Genomic DNA, 8,210 nt, shown 5'->3' on the forward strand with positions numbered 1-8,210 from the left:
TTTCATCACTAATCACGGCCTTTACTGTTACAGGGTCATGCCTTTCGGCCTCAAGAATGCGGGCGCAACCTACCAACGGTTGGTGAACAAAATCTTCAAAGAGCAGATCGGCCGAAACATGGAGGTCTACGTGGACGATATGCTCGTAAAAAGAAGTCTTCCAGGAATCATGTCGCCGACCTCGAGGAGACCTTTGACGCCCTCCGAAAGTATAGAATGAAGCTGAACCCAACTAAATGCGCTTTCGGAGTAACCTCAGGAAAGTTTCTGGGCTTCATGGTATCAGGGCGCGGGATTGAGGCCAATCCAGAGAAAATTCGCGCCATCCAGGAGATGACCGCCCCAAAGTCGATCAAAGAGGTTCAGCGCCTCACAGGGAGGATAGCGGCTCTTAATCGCTTCGTCGCAAGGTCGGCCGAACGGTGCTTGCCCTTCTTTCAAACCCTCAAGCAGCCGAAGAACTTCTGTTGGACCCTGAGTGCCAACAGGCGTTCGAGGAGTTAAGAAGCTACCTTAGCTCACCCCCGCTGTTGGCAAAGCCTGAACCTGGGGAGGAACTATTTTTTACCTAGCGGTCTCTCCCATGGCCCTCGCGGCCGTCCTTGTCAAAGAAGAAGCGAAAGTCCAGCGACCAGTCTACTACATTAGCCGCGCGCTGAGGGACGCCGAGACCAGGTACACCAAATTAGAAAAACTGACCTACGCCTTGTTGATTGCAGCTCGGAGGCTCCGACCCTACTTTCAAGGGCACACCAGTACGCTACTCACCGATCAACCGATCAAGGCGGTTTTACACCGGCTGACACCTCCGAAAGAATGGCAAAATGGGCGATCGAGCTCACGAATTCGACATCAACTACAGACCTAGACCAGCAGTAAAGGCCCAAATACTGGCAGATTTCATAGTAGAGTGCACCATCCCAGAGGAGGTCGAACCTGAGCAAAGCAAAGTTGACGACCTGAAGTCTCAACCGAACTCCCCCAACGAAGAGGCCAATCCCTCCGATCGCTTTTGGACCCTCTATGTGGACGGATCTTCCAACATGTCGGGCGCAGGTGCAGGCCTGATCTTGGTCAGTCCGGAGGGAGTCATAGCGGAGTACGCTCTGCGTTTCGAGTTCCCGCAACAAACAATGGAGCGAATATGAAGCTCTGATCGCAGGACTAAGGATCGCCAGAGAGCTGGGAATAAGTCAGCTCCGGGTGCACAGTGACTCTCAACTGGTGGTGGGGCAAGTCAGTGGGAGTTATGAAGCGCGGGAGGACAGTATGGTCAGATACCTTGAGAAGGTAAAGGAGCTCACCCCCGCCTTCAGCAGCTTCAACATTAGACAGATTCCCAGGCTGGAGAATACCAGGGCCGATCTTCTCTCCAAGCTGGCAACATCGGCTCCGGCCGAATTGCCCAGAGGCATCCTCTTCGAAGTTCTAAAACACCCGAGTACAGAAGAATCGCGGCCCGTAATGGAGATCGACCACGAGCCCAGCTGGGTCGACCCGCTGATAACCTATCTTAAGGATGGAGTTCTCCCCCAGGATGCGAAGGAGGCTCGGAAGCTCCGAAATCAAGCCTCCCGGTACATCCTTTATGAGGGCAAATTGTACAAAAGATCATACTCCTTGCCCCTCTTGAAATGTCTCCGGCCCTCGGAAGCTGACTACGCCTTGTGGGAAGTACACGAGGGGATTTGCGGAAACCATTTGGGGGCTAGATCTTTATCCCACAAGCTGCTCCGCCAGGGATATTACTGGCCAACGATGCATCGTGATTCGATTGAATATGTCAAAAAGTGTGATCGATGCCAGAGATACGCCAACATCCAGAGACAGCCCACCACCGAACTCACACCCTTGAGTGCCCCATGGCCTTTTGCACAATGGGGGATGGATATCCTTGGCCCTTTTCCCATGGCATCTGGGCAAAGGAAGTTCCTCCTCGTAGCGATCGACTACTTCACCAAATGGGTTGAAGCCGAACCACTAGCAAAATCACGGAAGCAAAAGTTCAAGATTTCGTCTGGAAATCGATCGTGTGTAGGTTCGGTCTGCCTAGAACCCTAATCACTGATAATGGACGACAATTTGCGGGAGCAAATTCGCCGAATTCTGTGAAGATCTAAACATCTCCCACAACTTCACATCAGTAGCCCATCCCCAGGCGAACGGCGAAGCTGAGGTGACCAACAGAACCCTTTTGCAGGGGATTAAGACAAGGCTCGAAAAAGCGAAGGGAACTTGGGCGGACGAACTTTATCATGTGTTGTGGGCGTATCGAACTACTCAGAGGCTACCCACGGGGGAGACCCCTTTCGCTTTAGCCTTCGGTACGGAAGCCGTCATCCCCATCGAGCTTAAACTCCCGTCAGCACGAGTCGTGGCATTCGACGAACATCAAAGTTCGCAAGGTCTTAGAGCCAACCTCGACCTACTGGAAGAAAGATGGGAGATAGCTCAGGTTCGGATGGCAGCCTACAGACAGAAGGTTGCTCGATATTACAACGCCCGGATTAAGAACAAAGCCTTTAGAGCGGGAGATCTAGTGCTTCGACGAGCCGCTGTCTCGCAACCTCAGGACCGAGGGAAACTCGCCCCAAACTGGGAGGGACCGTATGAAGTCAAAGAAGTAGTCCGGCCCGGAACTTATTATCTTAAGGAACTCGGAGGAGCCGACCTCCCGCGACCGTGGAGCTCGGAAAACTTGCGGATGTACTACCAGTAATTTCATTTCAATTGAAAATCACATACCTATATGTCCTTGGACAATGCGAACAAACTGTATCAAAAACGAAAGGGAAACCTCATCCCGACAAGGTCGAAGGCCCGGTTCCATTTAGACCGGATGGGGGAGAGGCCCTACAGCGCCCTAATGTGCCCCCACAGCCTGTAGGACAGGAGGAGAACCTCGCCTACTGAGCAAAGTCGAAGGCCCGGTTCATTTAGACCGGATGGGGGAGAGGCCCTACAACGCCCATATGCGCCCCCACAGCCCTGTTAGGGACAGGAGGAGAACCTCGCCCTAACTTGAGCAAAGTCGAAGGCCCGGTTCCATTTAGACCGGATGGGGGGAGAGGCCCTACAGCGCCCTAATGTGCCCCCACAGCCATGTCAGGAACAGGAGGAGAACCTCGCCTGACATGAGCAAAGTCAAGGCCCGGTTCTTTAGACCGGATGGGGGGAGAGGCCCTACAGCGCCCTAATGCCCCCCACAGCCATGTCAGAACAGGAGGAGAACCTCGTCCTGACATGAGCAAAGTCAAAGGCCCGGTTCCTTTAGACCGGATGGGGGGAGAGGCCCTACACGCCCTAATGTGCCCCCACAGCCATGTCAGGAACAGGAGGAGAACCTCGTCCTGACATGAGCAAAGTCAAAGGCCCGATTCTTTTAGACCGGATGGGGGGAGAGGCCCTACAGGCCCTAATGTGCCCCCACAGCCGTGTCAGGAACAGAAGGAGAACCTCGTCCTGACATGAGCAAAGTCAAAGGCCCGGTTCTTTTAGACCGGATGGGGGGAAAGGCCTTACAGCGCCCTAACGCGCCCCCACAGCCGGGCCGGAACGGAAGAGAACCTCGCCCTGGTTCGAGCAAAGTGGAAGGCCCGGACTCCTACGGAGCCGGGCTTCGTCCACGACACCAAGGAAGACTCCACCCGGACTCCTACGGGAGCCGGGCTTCATCCTCGACGCCAAGAAAGATGCCACCGGACTCCTACGGGAGCCGGGCTCCGCCCACGACCCCAATCACAGGAGGGTTCCGTCCGGACTCCCACGGGAGCCGAACTTCACCTTGACTTCAGCGGAGAAAATTTCGAGCGAAAAGGAAAAAGGAAGGCAACGGACCAGGACAGCTACGGTTGGAAAACGGACAGCGATCGAGGTACAGAAAACTCTGTCACCGCAAGGACTGGGGCTCCCATCGGGAGTCCCAGCTTTGGGGAAGTTTTCAACACAAAATAGGATAATTTACTTAGGGTGACAGAAGCTCGGATCCCGAATTCAAGCCCTGGGAGGGACCCCAGGCCCGAATGGCCCCAAGCGAGCCTGCAGCCATTGACGGAAAAATGACAACCGGGTATCTTCGAACGGCGTAAAAGTCGAAAAGGAGCTCGGCAAATGACAATCCTACACGAATAAAAGAGGTCGTCGATGACCTTAGGACGATGTGAAAAAGAAAAGAAGAAAAGGAGGAAGAGAGAAGAAAGAAGAATAAAGAAGTTCGACGGATGACTATTCGATGCAAGATGCAGACGAGATAACAAAATCTCCTTTTCATTTTTCAACCAACAAGGTGTACGTTACAAGACCCGTGGGCCAAAAAAAAAAATAAAATAAAATAAAATATATAAATACATCATCGACGACATCGAGAACACGGTTTGGAAAGGATACGCCGGAAGCCGCTTCAAGCTGCAAACTTCTCTTCCCATTTCGTGTCCAGTGCGTGTGGCGGGCCTATCGGCTTTCATCCCGCCTTGCTTCGCCCCACCTCCGAAGTCCCAACCTCAGGGGGAAAAGGATGGGATAGATTCCCGGGGCGGTAAGGGCAACGGTAGCGGCGACGAAGACCTGTTTCAAGAAGAACCGGAGTCACCTTGGGGCAACGGTGGCGCCAGAAATATGCGTCATCACCGAATACTCTGTGTGGCCACCGTCCAGAAAGCTCCGGCAAGGTCGGCATGCGCTACTTCCACCGCCCCCGCAACAAGTTTTACTGCCCCACCGTCGACGTCGACCGCTTCTGGTCCCTCGGCCCCGACGGCATCAAGGATCCCTCCACAGCTTGTGACGACAGCTCTGCCCTCTTGACCGGTATCACCCCGCCTTGCTACTCCAAAATTCTCGGCAGAATACCTTTACCGACGGCCCCCGTTATTAAACCCCTGTTGTTGAAGGAATTCTTCCTTGAGCCCCCTTTGAGACGACGGGGATCCTCAGCGGCCACTTGATGACCGGAGAACTCACCGGCCGCTGTTCTCCTCCTCGCCTTCCTCCAAGCCCTAGACATCCCTTCGAGGATGGCCTCCGGGGTGGAGGACATGACGTGGGAACCCCTTAGAGAAGAATCGAGGAGCTGAAGACGGCAAGGACCGGTGCGGAGGAAGTGGCTGAGTAGCTAGGCTCTCAGACGGAAGAAAGGTGCCGTCCTCTCGAAGGATGAAGCCCCGAAGGAAGAGCAGGGGGTTTAAATAGCCAACGGATCTTAGCGCAGTTATGGCGGCGGGCGTCCCTAGGCCAACTGGTGCGTGCCACGTGTCCCGCGTGTCCCACTCGCCGCTATCGAGGATTGACTGTTCGCAAATTTCCGTAACGCGATGCTTGGGATCACATTTCGACGGGAGTTTCCGAAAAGACTCTTCAGGTCGCCTTAACCGGAAAAAGGGCTCTGACGTGCGCACATTAAATGCCAACATATCCGAGGGCGGTTATGCGCAGGATTCGAGGGGATAACTTCGGCCATCTCTCTGTACTTCCTTCATTCGAACTTCAAACTCGAAGTAGGGGGACTAGTGTTGGGTACAAAATACCCACGGCCGAAGTTCTCAGAGGATTAGCCCTTGCGAGCCCGCCCGGCTCCCGGCCGGCTTCTCGCCAATCAACGCCGGTAAGCGTCCGGACTCCTACGGGAGCCGGACTGCAACTTTAATTCAGGATCTCGCCCAACTCACGGTCAACCGGCTCGCCGACTACAGGTCAACCGTCCGGGACTCCTACGGGAGCCGGACTCCGCCAACAACTTCAACCGCAAGTAGACTCCGCCCGGACTCCTACGGAGCCGGGCTCAGTGCCTCCTTGTCCTCTAAGATTCCAACTTTAATTGCCAGGAAAGACTCCGCCCGGACTCCTACGGGAGCCGGGCTTCTCCTCGACTCCAACGGCTGAGACAGACTCGTCCGGACTCCTACGGAGCCGGACTCGCAACAACTTCAACCGCAAGTAGACTCCGCCCGGACTCCTACGGGAGCCGGGCTCCATCCTCAACATCAGCTGCGGTAAGCCTTGTCTGGACTCCTACGGGAGCCGGACTTCGCCTTTAACTTTAATTGCAGGAAGACTCCGCCCGGACTCCTACGGGAGCCGGGCTTCATCCTCGACTCCAACGGCTGCAGACAGACTTCGTCTGGACTCCTACAGGAGCCGGACTCCACCAACAACTTCAACCGCAAGTAGACTCCGCCCGGACTCCTACGGGAGCCGGGCTCCGTCCTCAACATCAGCTGCCGGTAAGCCTTGTCCGGACCCCTACGGGAGCCGGACTTCACCTTTAACTTTAATTGCAGGAAGACTCCGCCCGGACTCCTACGGGAGCCGGGCTTCGTCCTCGACTCCAACGCTGCAGACAGACTTCGTCCGGACTCCTACGGGAGCCGAACTCCGCCAACAACCTCAACCAGAAGTAGACTCCGCCCAGACTCCTACGGGAGCCGGGCTCCATCCTCAACATCAGCTGCCGGTAAGCCTTGTCCGGACCCCTACGGGAGCCGGACTTCGCCTTTAACTTTAATTGCAGGAAGACTCCGCCCGGACTCCTACGGGAGCCGGCTTCGCCCTCGACTCCAACTGCTGCAGACAGACTTCATCTGGACTCCTACGGGAGCCGGACTCCACCAACAACCTCAACCGAAAGTAGACTCCGCCCAGACTCCTATGGGAGCCAGGCTCCGTCCTCAACATCAGCTACCGGTAAGCCTTGTCCGGACTCCTACTGGAGCCGGACTTCGCCTTTAACTTTAATTGCAGGAAGACTCCGCCCGGACTCCTACGGGAGCTGAGCTTCATCCTCGACTCCAACGGCTGCAGACAGACTTCGTCCGGACTCCTACGGGAGCCGGACTCGCCAACAACTTCAACCGCAAGTAGACTCTGCCCGGACTCCTACGGGAGTCGGGCTCCGTCCTCAACATCAGCTGCCGTAAGCCTTGTCCGGACCCCTACGAGAGCCGGACTTCGCCTTTAACTTTAATTGCAGGAAGACTTCGCCCGGACTCCTACGGGAGCCGGCTTCGTCCTCGACTCCAACGGCTACAGACAGACTTCATCCGGACTCCTACGGGAGGACTCCGCCAACAACTTCAACCGCAAGTAGACTCCGCTCGGACTCCTACGGGAGCCGGGCTCCATCCTCAACATCAGCTACCGGTAAGCCTTGTCCGGACCCCTACGGGAGCCAGACTTCGCCTTTAACTTTAATTGCAGGAAGACTCCGCCGGACTCCTACGGGAGCCGGGCTTCATCCTCGACTCCAACGGCTGCAGACAGACTTCGTTCGACTCCTACGGGAGCCGGACTCCGCCAACAACTTCAACCGCAAGTAGACTCCGCCCGGACTCCTACGGGTGCCGGGCTCCATCCTCAACATCAGCTGTCGTAAGCCTTGTCCGGACCCCTACGGGAGCCGGACTTCGCCTTTAACTTTAATTGCAGGAAGACTCCGCCCGGACTCCTAAGGGAGCCGGGCTTCATCTCGACTCCAACGGCTGCAGACAGACTTCGTCCGGACTCCTACGGGAGCCAGACTCCGCCAACACCTTCAACTGCAAGTAGACTCCGCCCGGACTCCTACGGGAGCCGGGCTCCGTTCTCAACATCAGCTGTCGGTAAGCCTTGTCCGGACTCCTACGGGAGCCGGACTTCGCCTTTAACTTTAATTGCAGGAAGACTCCGCCCGGACTCCTACGGGAGTCGAGCTTCGTCCTCGACTCCAACGGCTGCAGACAGACTTCGTCCGGACTCCTACGGGAGCCGGACTCCGCCAACAACTTCAACCGCAAGTAGACTCCGCCCGGACTCCTACGGGAGCCGGGCTCCGTCCTCAACATCAGCTGCCGGTAAGCCTTTTCTGGACTGCTACGGGAGCCGGACTTTGCCTTTAACTTTAATTACAGGAAGACTCCGCCCGGACTCCTACGGGAGTCGGGCTTCATCCTCGACTCCAACGGCTGCAGACAGACTTCATCCGGACTCCTACGGGAGCTGGACTTCGCCAACAACTTCAACCGCAAGTAGACTCCGCCCAGACTCCTACAGGAGCCGGGCTCCGTCCTCAACATCAGCTGCGGTAAGCCTTGTCCGGACTCCTACGGGAGTCGGACTTCGCCTTTAACTTTAATTGCAGGAAGACTCCGCCCAAACTCCTACGGGAGCGGGCTTCGTCCTTGACTCCAACGGCTGCAGACAGACTTCGTCCGGACTCCTACAGGAGCCGGATTCCGCCA

The sequence above is a fragment of the Elaeis guineensis genome, chromosome 9 (assembly GCF_000442705.2).
Source record: "Elaeis guineensis isolate ETL-2024a chromosome 9, EG11, whole genome shotgun sequence".
Classification (NCBI taxonomy): Eukaryota; Viridiplantae; Streptophyta; class Magnoliopsida; order Arecales; family Arecaceae; genus Elaeis; species Elaeis guineensis.